This window comes from Chelonia mydas, chromosome 13, assembly GCF_015237465.2.
Source record: "Chelonia mydas isolate rCheMyd1 chromosome 13, rCheMyd1.pri.v2, whole genome shotgun sequence".
Classification (NCBI taxonomy): Eukaryota; Metazoa; Chordata; order Testudines; family Cheloniidae; genus Chelonia; species Chelonia mydas.
The window spans coordinates 37,161,928-37,174,570 of record NC_051253.2 but is presented as its reverse complement, the minus strand read 5'-3'; the positions used below and the strand labels follow the sequence as shown (position 1 = coordinate 37,174,570).

Sequence of the window (12,643 nt, the reverse complement as noted above, 5' to 3'; positions counted from 1 at the left end):
AGGGGCTGGGCTTAGTACACAACCCTCTCTTTGACATCTCCTATTGGTGAGCTTAGGTGCGGAGCCACCTAGCATGCTACCTTTTGTGGATCCCATTCTTAGGCACCTATCGTGCCTGACTCCAGCTTTGTGCATCACAGTGATTTTCTAGGTGCCCAAAAGATAGGTGTGATCACTTAGAGGGCACATCTACCCTTAAAATGCTCTCCCTTCTGCATAGTTAATCCACCTTCCTGAGAGGCAGTAGCTATGTTGGTGGGAGAAGCTCCCCTGTCGACATAGCACTGTCTACACAGGAGGTTAGGTCAGTATAAATACATCGCTCAGGGGTGTGGATTTTTCACACCCCTAAATGATATAGTTATACCGATATAGGTCTGTAGTGTACACCAGACATTAGCATTGCAATGTCTAAGTCCCTTTGTGAATCTAACCCTTAGTATAAATGGGAATCAAGAGCATTAAATCAGAATTCCCCACTATTTTCACCCTCAGTATAATTTCACATCCACTTTGCATTCCTGATTTGATTTTCTTCACACTTAAAATGGTTTGAATCTGAAATAATTTCAAAGAAAGCAATGTACCTGATTGTCCAAGAGCTTATATCTTGTGTTGGTGAGCACTCCTGATCTACTCTGGGGTAAAGCTGCTGTAGGTGAGAGGAGAATCTCAGGGACTTTGCACGAAGGTAAATGGCTACACAGGATGCAAGTCAGTGGTGAAACATACTTATTGAATGATGGGGAAGTTCATTTCCAAATCGTCCATGCATAAACACCTCTGCACTCATACTAACTCTGGCTACATCTGCATGAAATATTGTCCAGCCCTTAGCTATTCTAATTCAGCATAGCTCCAATGAAACCAATGGAGTTATGAGATTTGCTCCAGTTGAGGATCTTGCTCATCTGAGAGTGGTGAATATCCAATGTACCAAGGGATGGACACTGCAGGGGGATGCTTGGAGATCTCAGTGGGTGGATTGTGCTACTGCTCACTTGCACAGGGATAGTAGAGCCTGTGTAGGCTAAGAGGGGAGTATTTGTGTTGCCTGAGGCCGATGGAGTCAGGGAGCATCATAGCTCCACAGGAAACTGAGGCAGACGAACACCTATCTTCATTAATTGCTCTAGAGTTAAGGCATCCTGATGCCTAGAGAGGACAGCGATATGCATGCCCATAACTGCCTATGGAACTTTTTCTGCAAAAACATAGGTGCTGAGTGAGTTTAGGAGCCTACCAATTTTCAACAGCAGCTGAGTGCAGGTTTTGTGAATACCAGTAGTGACTGACTCTGGGATTTAGGTACCAGAAATGGCTAAGGCACCTAAGTCTTTTTGTGAATCTTTCATAAGGCTATTTTACACCACTCCAGTAAAACAAAGCCACCTCAAAGTGAGTCTAAATATAACTTACTCCCATTATAAAGTCCTTTTACACTGCCAGAGTGATGTAAAGTCAAGATCATTGCAAATATCTAATCTGCCCTCCTGAATAACAAAAGCCGTAAGACTTCCTTGAATTAACTTGTATTTGATTTATAAAAGAGCTTTTAGAAGAATACATCCAATCTGGATTTTAAAATAGCCAGAGAGGGAGAATCCACCAAACCCTTGGTGAACTGTCCTAAAACACAGTACTAGATCCACATTGGTGTAAATTGGAGTAGCTCCATAGAAATCAGTGAACCAGGCCCAGTTATGCAGTGGCCTGTACTGTAAGATTGGCAAGCAACAAAAATTGAACTCATTCTGTTAAAAAAAAAATTCTGAAAATCAGCAAAAGTGGGTCTCAACTAGACTGGTAAAAACTGGCTTGTTTAAGTGAATGGAACATTTAGCCAAATGGCAAACAGTATAATACAGCACATAAAATAAATATTGTTTGACTTTCAAAAGAGTATAAATGAAGTAATCACTTAACTCTTATTGAATTTCATAGGGGGTTGGTGCTTAACACATTTAGGAGCCTTTGAAAATATCATCCTAAAGAAGAAAACTTGATTTAGAAGAACTAACGAAAGAACGAAAGAAAGAAATTCTTATCTCTCATTCAATCTTCAAATACAATAAACCAAACAGCAATTTAAATACAGACGCTGACTGAGATATGGCTTGTTGACAACGACTGTCATTCATATAGAGTAGGCTTTTGTAGGGAAATCTTAGATCCCTTGTGAATTTGGTGAAGATTTAACTCTCAAACAAGGCCCCGAAGGAGAAAGTAAATGGGAATCATATAAAAGAGTAGAAATGAGAGCCAAATTTGGTTTACAGGATAATTCTATATAGGAAGGAAAACCCATATTGAGTTTCAGATTAGAGAGCGATTTTTCAGGAGTGGCAATTAGAAGGGTAAAATCTTGTCACTTGTATAGACCCTGTTCCAGCCAAGCACTTAAACACGTTTTAGCATATGAGTCAACTCCTTGACTTCCCTGGCCCACTCATGTGCTCAAAGATAAACAGATCAACTGTTGGATCAAGACCATATATGTGATCCAGAGTTATGGTGTCATCACACTTATGGAGACCCATTGTGTCAATTATGCAAAGTGGATTTTCTGAAGAAGAAAAAAAAGACATTGCCTTTCTTCAATACTTTCTTTGAAAAGCCATCTCTTCTGGAACATTTGCTCAGCCCCACAGTATGAGTGCTTCTTGTACCTCACTGAATAGAATGTGCATCTCTAACAATTCTTCTAATATGTCATGTTTTTCTAACTTCATCAAATATTCATTCATAGAGTATAAGGCCAGAAGGGACAATTAAATCATCTAGTCTGATCTCTTGCATATCACAGGCAAGATAATTTCATCCAATTACACTTGTATTGAGCACAATAATTTGTATTTGGATAAAGAATCTTTCAGAAAGTCCTCCAGTCTGAATTTGATGCCATGAAGAGAATCCACCACTTCCCTGGGAATTTGTTTAATCAGTTAATGTTAAGGAAAAGTTAGCACATGTGACTCCATTTTGGTTTGGGGCCCACCATTGTTTAAATGCCAGCACATCATACACCAGGAGGAGTAATCCTTAGATACTGAATCCATGTGAAAATCCTCCTCCTTGTCTCCAGCCTGCCTTGATTCCCAGTATCTGGTTTTTGTCAGTCTCTAACTCCCTGTCTCTTGGCCTTGATGTGAGGCCTCCCATCCTGATAATAAAAGTTACTGATGCATGGCTTTAGGACCATGCTGTGTAATTAACATACTGGTTTAGCACGAGGAATGCACCAAGCAGGGATAGGTGGTAGATAAGACAAGGGTTTGTTTATTGGCTAAGGTTTCCGATGCACGAGGGCAACATGCTTTGCTAAAAAGTATATAACCTTTGTATAATCTGTATTCAGGGTCCCCTCCTGGCTAGCAGGGGGGCACCACGCTCGAGCGTAATAAACTTAGTGTCTTTTGGGAACTCTGCAGTTGTGGACTTTATTTCTGTGCCTCAGCCTAGATTCGAACTGTGCGTGACCTATCAGGTATAATTCGCAGCATTGGTGTGCGTGTCCTACCAGGTGTAATTCGTAGCACTTGTGTGCGTGTCCTATCAGGTGTAATTCGTAGCACTTGTGTGCGTGTCCTACCAGGTGTAATTCGTAACAGTTAATCTCTCTCAGTGTTAAACACGTGTGCTTTATTTCTAATTTAAATTATGGTGGCTTTAGTTTCCTGCCATTGATTCTTGTTATCCTTTTCACTGTTAAAGAGCCCTATGTTATAATTTGGCCCTGTATGACCCTAAATGGCAACCTGTGTATTACAAATAGACACAACCAGTGGATCCCATGTGCTTCTAAGTTAACTGGGTCTGGGTGGAGTCTGGTCACTGTTCCTGTTCCATACTCCCAGGTTCAGACCCCTGGTATCCAGCTGCCTCTTGATTCTGGAATCGGTATCCCAGACTCCCTGAGCTACCCTAGTTGCTTACACGTACGCCCCAAGAGTCCCATCCCACCATGGTCTCTCTGAGATTCTAGTTTAACCCCATCAGGGACAGCATGGCAAGAAAGCAAGGCCAGGCAGAGGGATTTCTTAACCAGACTCACTTTACTCTTAAAAGCACTCAAGAGTTTTAATAAAAAACGATCCTTGTCTGACCTCACCCCTTCTGGGAGTCTGAGGTTTGTGAGCAACTGAGCCCAAGCACTGTCCTTCTTGTTTTATCTCTCCTTCTCTTCCTGCTTAGATTATGTGATAGTCAACTCCCCAATCAGAGTAGTGTGCTGCTCCTACGTAGGTGTGAGTATCCTCAAAAAAACTGATTACATTCTGTTTAAGTCTCTTTGGCATCCATTGCATTAAATACAAAGGTGATGGGTTATTGTGAGCCTTGGAAAGTATTATGAACTTCAGTGGACTGTACTGAACAATGGGACAGGCAAGAATGAACTTTTGAACAAACAGTGTCAAGTGATTTGCCTGGGGAATCTGTAGGGGGAGGTGACTGCAAATTTCCTCTTCTGGTTGTACAAAACCCCCAGCCTTTTGAAGCTACTCCCTGAGGAAATGACCGTTATCTGATGATTACATCTTCCCAGACTCTGAAGATCAAAGGCCCACGCTGTATAAAGGAAAGACTGACCTATGCATGCAGGTTCTTGTTCTGAGCTAAAGCTGCTATGAACTTGTAACCACAGAAAACCCTCTAGATGGAGTTTGAAGGACTGACTCATACCAGACTCTGAGGTTGGAGGTTGTGTGATTGCTGGTTGGCTCATTAGCATCTGTGTAGGTTCTTTTATTGTTATAAGATGTTTCCTCTGTAATGCTTTCACCTGAACAATAAATGTGCCTGCTTAGAAAGGGTTGTGTGGTAATTTATGACTATGGACATTTACAGGCCTTTTAGGGCTTGCTGGGAATAACACAGGATAGTCAGGGAATTGTGCAGCCTGGAAAAACCCTGGTCAGGAGGGATGGAGATGCAGGTCTCTGCCCAAGAGAGGTGACAGCTGAGGAGCCAGAAGCCTAAAGGCGAGTGCCCTTGCTGAACCACAGAGGGGGAATACGGGCACAGTTGCTGTTAGATCCCTGTCTTCCTGTCATGTGCTCAACCTGCCATATGCTCCATCCCTCAGTCCTGCTCACCCAACCTGTTGGCCGCTGAGTAGGAAAACCATTGTCCAGGAGGGTGGGCCAGCTGGTGTGAGAGGTGTCCTTCAGCGTGGTATCAAGCATCTTTAATGGTCAGGGCAGCTGTCTGAAATGCAACTCAATAGGTTCACCTTGGGCATATTTTGACATGTATTTACCACACAGTACCAAATGGAGGTCATAATTTGATACAGAAATATCCCACTCTGTCACACATTTTAGGTTTGTGACTTTTCTTAATGTGACTTTACTTTTCTTAATGTGACTTGTTTTACTTACACATAAACACCAGCCTTGGAACAGAGGTGGTCACACACAGTGTGCAGGCTATCACCCAAAGCGAGTACAACTTCTGTCCCCAATCTTGCAAATACACATATGCTTAACTTTACTTCTGTGAGTAATCCCATTGATTTTGCAACCAGTCACAGTAGAAAAGTCAATCTTATGTTTAAGTGTTTGCAGGACTGAGACCTTACTTTATCACTTTTCTTTGAATACTATTGAGCCCAATTTCTTTGAGTGCATATATAACCTGCACTACATTTGTTTTTTTCTCCCTCTCTTCCTTTCATAGCCTTCAGTGGTGGTCTTGGGCATTTTTTTTGTTTCCATCTGAATTTTCCAGGTTCTTCTTTATGTTATTGGTGGGATCTTTTCGTGTTTGTACAAAAAACAGAATACCAACACCTGGAAAAAATATTCCAGAGCAGTACCTTTTACTGACAAGTTAGCTTTATCTTTAACCAAAGTAAAAATAAAATAAAATACTGATTTTTAAGAGGGGTGGCTTTCCATTGAATAAGTGGTAAATTTCTATCAATTATTATTAAAAGTTTTAATCTCTTAATAACAATGGAAGATAAATATCTTTTTTTTTTTTTAGCTTTAGTACTATATGAACTTGGTTTCATTATGGTACTTAGCTGCTGGAGTGGTATTTATGTGAAAAACAGCTGTCCAATAAGGGCTTTGTCTAACATCTGGGTAGTTACACTATTGGGTGGACAGTTTCTTATGGGATTTTCACAAGTGTCTGAGCAGGCTGGGCACCTGGGGCCAGAGTTTGAAACATGAGTTAAGCACTTAGGGCCATATTTTGTATATAAGCACTCAATGAGATATTCAAAAGTATCTAGGGACTAGATTTACAAGAGGATTTAGGCATCTAACTGCCACTTTAGGCACCTAAATCCCAGAATCAGGTCTCACTGGGATTCACAAAACTCCTGATCAGCTACCTTCAAACATTATAGGCACCTTTGCCTGGCACCTAAGTTTTTGCACTGTAACCCTTCTGCCAGGTGGAGTCAGCAGCAACCAGGGCTGTGTTCAATATCCAGTGTCCCACTCACAAGTATAACACAAACCCCGCACCCAGTAATCAGGGAATATTAAACACCCTCCCTTGGTGTCTCTAGGAGGCAACACTTCCCCACTCACAGGCACTGAGTCTGTGTACAGCAGAGAAAACATTTCATGAAAAGAGGAAAGAAACCTGGCACCAATTTAGGAAAACACCACACCCATAATTTGAATATATCTGACCATGAGCAAAACTCCCTCTCCAAGGATTTTGGGCAGTGTCATTTGCCTCCATTTCTCACCTTACGGTGTGAAAATCCAACAAACAAATCCCTTTAAGACACCACTCCCCTCTCCCTCCACTGCCCCCCACACACAGCTGCTGTGCTTGACCAGCGGAGACCCAGAGTTCACCTCCCAGCTGGGGAGGGGAGGGGAGAAATGTCCAGCAATGTCTTAGCTGCCGCTGCCACTGACTCACAATTGATGCTAGGCATTCTGCCTCGCTGCCTGCTACCGCTGCTGCACCCTCATTCATGCCGCCGCTGTCGTTCATCGTGCCACCATTCGCTTCATCACGCCGTCGTATGCTCCGTCCCCGCTGTCTCTATGCCCTCACCTTCCGCTGACACCTGCCTGTCTACTGTGACCTCTGCGAGTCGGTCTCTTGGGGTGTCACCCAGCTCTCAGTGATTTCAGCTCTCAGTGGGGGAACCTCCCTGCTAGTGCAAGCTGGGCTGTCTCCTCCACAGAAGTGCTGTCCTACAGCAGATCTAAGCACTTAGACCTGATTATCAGTGATTTCAGCTCTAGTGGTCATTCAACAAAACAAAAGACTCTCAGTGGAGCCTAATCAGCTCTACCTTTAGACAAGGGAGAGGGGCAGGTCAAATGGTGCTTATAACTCTTAGGCAGAGCCCACACTACCATGCAGAAACACCTGTCCCCACCTCTCTCTCCCTTTGTCCACTGAGATCTGGCATCCGAGCCCCCTGCTTAGCGAGTTCAGTCCAGTTTAGGGTAACCCCCTCAATCTGGACAGGCTAAGCAAAGTTCTGCCTCCCTTTACTTGTAGAATCAGAATAACAACATTTACTGAACCCTGCATTCAACACTAAAGTGATTTGTAACCCGACACTAGCCAACATTGATTACTTTGGCAACACAGCTCTCTCTGTTGGCTCAAAAGGAACGAGGCAGGTGATAATCACGTTCATGCTTGGAAAAATTATTTTTTTGTGGTGAATGGAAGGATTTTCTTCATGGCCACTTTGACCTTCTTATTACCCAGACTGTAGATCAGAGGGTTCAGGGTAGGAGTGACTTGGGTGTAAATTATGGCCACCTTCCTGTCTTTATCCAGCAAGTAACTGGATGTTGGCCAGATGTAGGTGTAGATGATGGTGGAGTACTACAAGGTGACCACAAGCAGGTGGGAGGAGCAGGTGGAGAAGGCTCTTTGCTTCCCTTTGGGGCTCTGGATTTTCAAGATGGTGATGATGATGAAGCTATAGGACACGGTGGTCAGCAGGAAGTTCCCCATGGCCAGGAAGATGTCAGCCAGGAAGATCATAATTTCACTGAGATAGGTGGAGCTGCAGGACAGTGCCAGTATTGTTGGGAACTCACAAAAGAAATGCTGGATGAGGTTGGGCCCGCAAAAATCCAGGTGTAGCACAAGCAATATGTTGACAAATGAATTGATGGTACCAACAGACGAGACACTGACTGCTAAACAGGTGCAAATTTCTTTGCTCATGAGTTTTACATAATGCAAGGGGTGGCAAATGGCTACATACCGGTCATATGACATGACAGTGAGCAGCAGAAGCTCTGTTACCAGTGACGATGTAAAGACAAAGTGCTGGGTGATGCAGCCTCCAAAGGAGATGGTTTTCTTCTCCTGCATCATGTTTTCCAGCATTTTAGGTAGAACCGAGGAAGTGCACAAAATGTCAACCCGGACTAAATTGGCGATGAAGAAGTACATGGGAGTATGTAGAGGTGGGTGGATGACAATAGCCGCAATGATCAGGGAATTGCTCATGATGACAGCTGTATAAAGGCACAGGAATAGCGCAAAGAACAGCCCCTGGTGGTGAGGATGGTCAAAGAGCCCCTGCATGATGAACTTGGTCACTCTGGTGTGGTTACTATGTTCCATTGCTTGAGTGTTCCTTCTATAGAAACAAAGATTAAAGTTTTGGTCACGTATTGCATCAGAAACTACAGCAATGGGGCAACTGAAGCTTCGAGAGGGGCTGACAGAGGGGGAGTGTGTATTAGAGATAGATAGATAGATAGATAGATAGATAGATAGATAGATAGATAGATAGATAGATAGATAGATTACTTGTCATACTGTAAACACTTAACAAAGCATATAAACAAACTGAACTATGTTAAAATATATTAGCACAATAATCTGTCTCAGCTACTAAATCCATATTCTCCCGACATTTGAGTGGAGAAGGGAAAACATAACACGCTTGATGTTCTCAAATACAGGTGCATGAAGTCATTTGGGCAGTTTGCAAAATCTGCACAAGATAGGAGCTCACAATATGATCTTAAACATCATTCATACAACAATAGTCTTATTAATACCTGCTTTGAGCAGGGGGTTGGACTAGATGACCTCCTGAGGTCCCTTCCAACCCTGATATTCTATGATATATTCTATTATTCTAATAACCAAGATTCCACTTTGCAAACTAATTTCACAAATTATGTCTGTTGGTTTCAGTATATATCACACATACAATGCATAAAAGTACAAAAAACGTAATAATATATATGTTTAGGTGGAATCAAGATGCACAGAATGAAGGATTTGATTCCCCTTTAACTCATGCTAGTATAAATTAGGCATAACTCCATTGCCGTCAATGGGGATGATTCTCCATTTACTGGAATTACACTGGTATAAAACTTGTATAAAGGAGTGGGGACTAGTGTTGTCCAAAATTTATATATATAGCTTTATTATTAGGAATAGTATTTGCATGATTTGACAATACTCCCTACTTAATTACTGTTTAGTCTCCATTTACTGTGTTCAGATGTCTCCAGTCTTATTACTAGTTTACTGCTTCTGCTGATTTTCCTCTTACTCCTCCCAGAATAAATCAGGAGTATCTCCTTTGAAGTCAATGGAGTTACTAAATTGTAAAAATGATGAAAACCAGAAGAGCATCAGGGCCAACAAAACTAACTAATCGTGAGATCATATTAGAGTAATTTATAATAATAGAATCATAGAACCATAGCGTTAGAAGGGACCTCAAGGGTCATTTAGTCTACCCCCAGCCAAGATGCAGGATTTGTTGTGTCTAAACCATCCAAGACAGATGGCTATCCAGCCTCCTTTTGAAAACCTCCACTGAAGGAGTGTATGTGACTTCTCTAGGCATATTAGAGTAATTTTTTTAAAAAGTCACTCATTGCATTACATTTCAAATTTGATTGCATACTTTTGAGGGCACAGGCTATAAGTAGTCAATCTTACACACCTCAAATCAGTGTTATAATATTATATCTCCATTATCTTTAGTATCAACTACAATTAAATACAGAGGAACTTTCCTGATGTATGTGAATTTACATCAGATTTCTATTGGTCAAACTGAGATCAGCATTTGGTCCTATATTCATAAACAAGTGGTGGAAATGTGTATTCCTGCAAAGAACTTTTAGACAAATAACAAAAAATAAAACAAAACACAGAAATTAAATTTAGCTCAATTTTCCAATGTGTATAAATTAATAATCATTCAACTCACTGAATTTCACTAGGTGTGGATGCCTAACTCTCTTAGAAACTTTGAAATGCCAGCCTTAAAAGGTCAGAAAACTTCATTTAGAAACACGAATTATGAGAAAGCAAGCAAGCAAGAGGATTCTTACCTCTCGTTCAATACTCCAATACAATGGACCAAATTGTAATTTAAATGCAGAGACTGAGTTATGATTCATTCATCTTCATATATAGTAGCCTTCTGTCGGGAGATTTTGCATCCCTTATGATTCTGGACGAAAGTTAACTCTCAAACAAGGCCTCAAAGGAGAAGGTAAATGGGAGTCACCTAAATCAGTATGAATAAACTTTCCACATTAAGTTGGCAAAATTCCTTTTGATCCTAGGTCCAAATGTCTATTCTGCTGAATTGTCCAGGGAAAGCATTTTTCCATCAATGCCAATTGATGTCCCTGACTGTCCCCAGGTCATACTGATTGTTTGGCTTAATGATTGCACTGGTAGTTGTCACATTTGATCAACAGGAAAAGGTAGTATATCATCTACAATGCAATAAATTGGGGCATCCTTCCGAGATATTTCAAATAAGTTGAGAAGATTTCCTTTTTTCCCTTACTTTATGAAGAATCCATACTTGGCTTATATATCACCTCAGAGTCATGGTCCCAGACCTGTAATTTTGTCTATAATCAAGGATTATAGATTAATAGATTACAAGGCCAGAAGGGATCACTAATCTGACCTTTTGTATAGCACAGGCCAGAGAACTTCCTTGAAATAATCCCTAGAGCAGATGTTTTAGAAAAAAATATCAAATCTTGAGTTAAAAATTGTCGGTGATGGTAAATCCACAATCTTAGGTACGTTGTTCCAATAGTTAATTACTCTTATTGTTAAAAATGTTCACAATCTGAATTTGTCTAGCTTCAACTTCCAGCCAATGGATCCCATTATACCATTCTCTTCTAGACTGAAGAGCCCATTATTAAATATTTGTTCTCCTGTAGGTACTTATAGACTGTAATCCAGTCACCCCTTAACCTTTTATTTGTTAAGATAAACAGATGGAACTCCTTGAGTCTATCACTACAAAGCATGTTCTCTTATCCTTTAATCACACTTGTGACTCTTCTCTGAACCCTCTCCAATTTATCAACATCCCTCATGAATTGTGGGCACCAGAACTGGACATGATATTCCATCAGAAGTTACATGAGTGCAAAATACAGTGGTAAAATAACTTCTCTACAACTGCTTGAGATCCCCTGGTTTATGCATCCAAGGATTACTTTTGTGATTTTGGTTACACCACCTCCTGGGTGCTCATATTCATCTGATTATCCACCACTATCCCCAAACCTTTGTCAGAGTCATTACTTGCAAGGTTATAGTCATCTATCTTGCAAATATGGCCGGCATTCCTCATTCCTAATGTATACATTTATATTTAGCCATATTAAAAATCATATTATTTGCTTGCTCCCAGTATACCAAGCGATCCAGATCACTCAGTATCAGTGACCTATCCTCTTCATTATTTACCATTTTCCCAAATGTTTTGTCACCTGAAAATTAATGGTGATTTTATGTTTTTGTCCAGGTCATTAATAAAAAGGTTAAATAGCTTAGGGCCAAGAACTGATCCCCATGGGGCCTCTCTAAAAATGTACCCATTTGATAATGCTTCCCCTTTTATATTTATATTCTGAGACCTCAGTTAGCCAGCTTTTATTCCATTTAATATGTGGCACGCTAATTTTATATCTTTCTAGTTTTTTAATGAAAATGTCATGTGGTATCAAGTAAAATGCCTTACAGAAGTCTATTACATCCAGATTATTACCTTTGTCAACAAACTTGTCATCTTATCAAAAAAGGATGTCACGTTAGTTTTACAGGATCTATTTTCCATGAACCCATGTTGATTGACATTAATTACATTATCCTCTTTTATAATTGCATCCCAGATCAGCTGCTACAAATCTCAACCTTCAAGCTCTCCATGAGGGTTTGACCAAGTGAATTCTGAGGAAGAGGTCTGTCAGACTTGAAGAAGGCTCTCAGAGTTTGCCCACTGACCTCATTTGGAGAAGTCCAGGGGTGAGGTCTGGGTAAGGCCTTTGAGGTTTCATTGCATATTAGTGGTAATATAGGACTTAAACCTTCCACCTAAGCCAGTAGGTGTTGCTGGAAATTGGCTTTTGACGTGTCTCAAGTTGGGCAGCCAGAACAGGGTTCAAAAAAGAACTAGATAATTTCATGGAGGATAGGTCCATCAATGGCTATTAGCCAGGGTGGGTAGGGATGGTGTCCCAGCCTCTGTTTTCCAGAAGCTGGGAATGGGCAACGGGATGGATCACTTGATTATTGCTTGTTCTGTTCATTCCCTCTGGAGCACCTGGCATTGGACACTGTTGGAACACAGGATACTGGACTAGACCTTTGGTCTGTCCCAGTATGGCCATTCTTATGTTTTTAT

General features: G+C 41.1%; 1 pseudogene; it reads right to left on the bottom strand.

The window, feature by feature from the left end:
* Positions 1-7,635: 7,635 nt before the first annotated feature.
* LOC102931464 lies at positions 7,636-8,571 on the bottom strand (annotated as a pseudogene).
* Between the last annotated feature and the right edge of the window lie 4,072 nt (positions 8,572-12,643).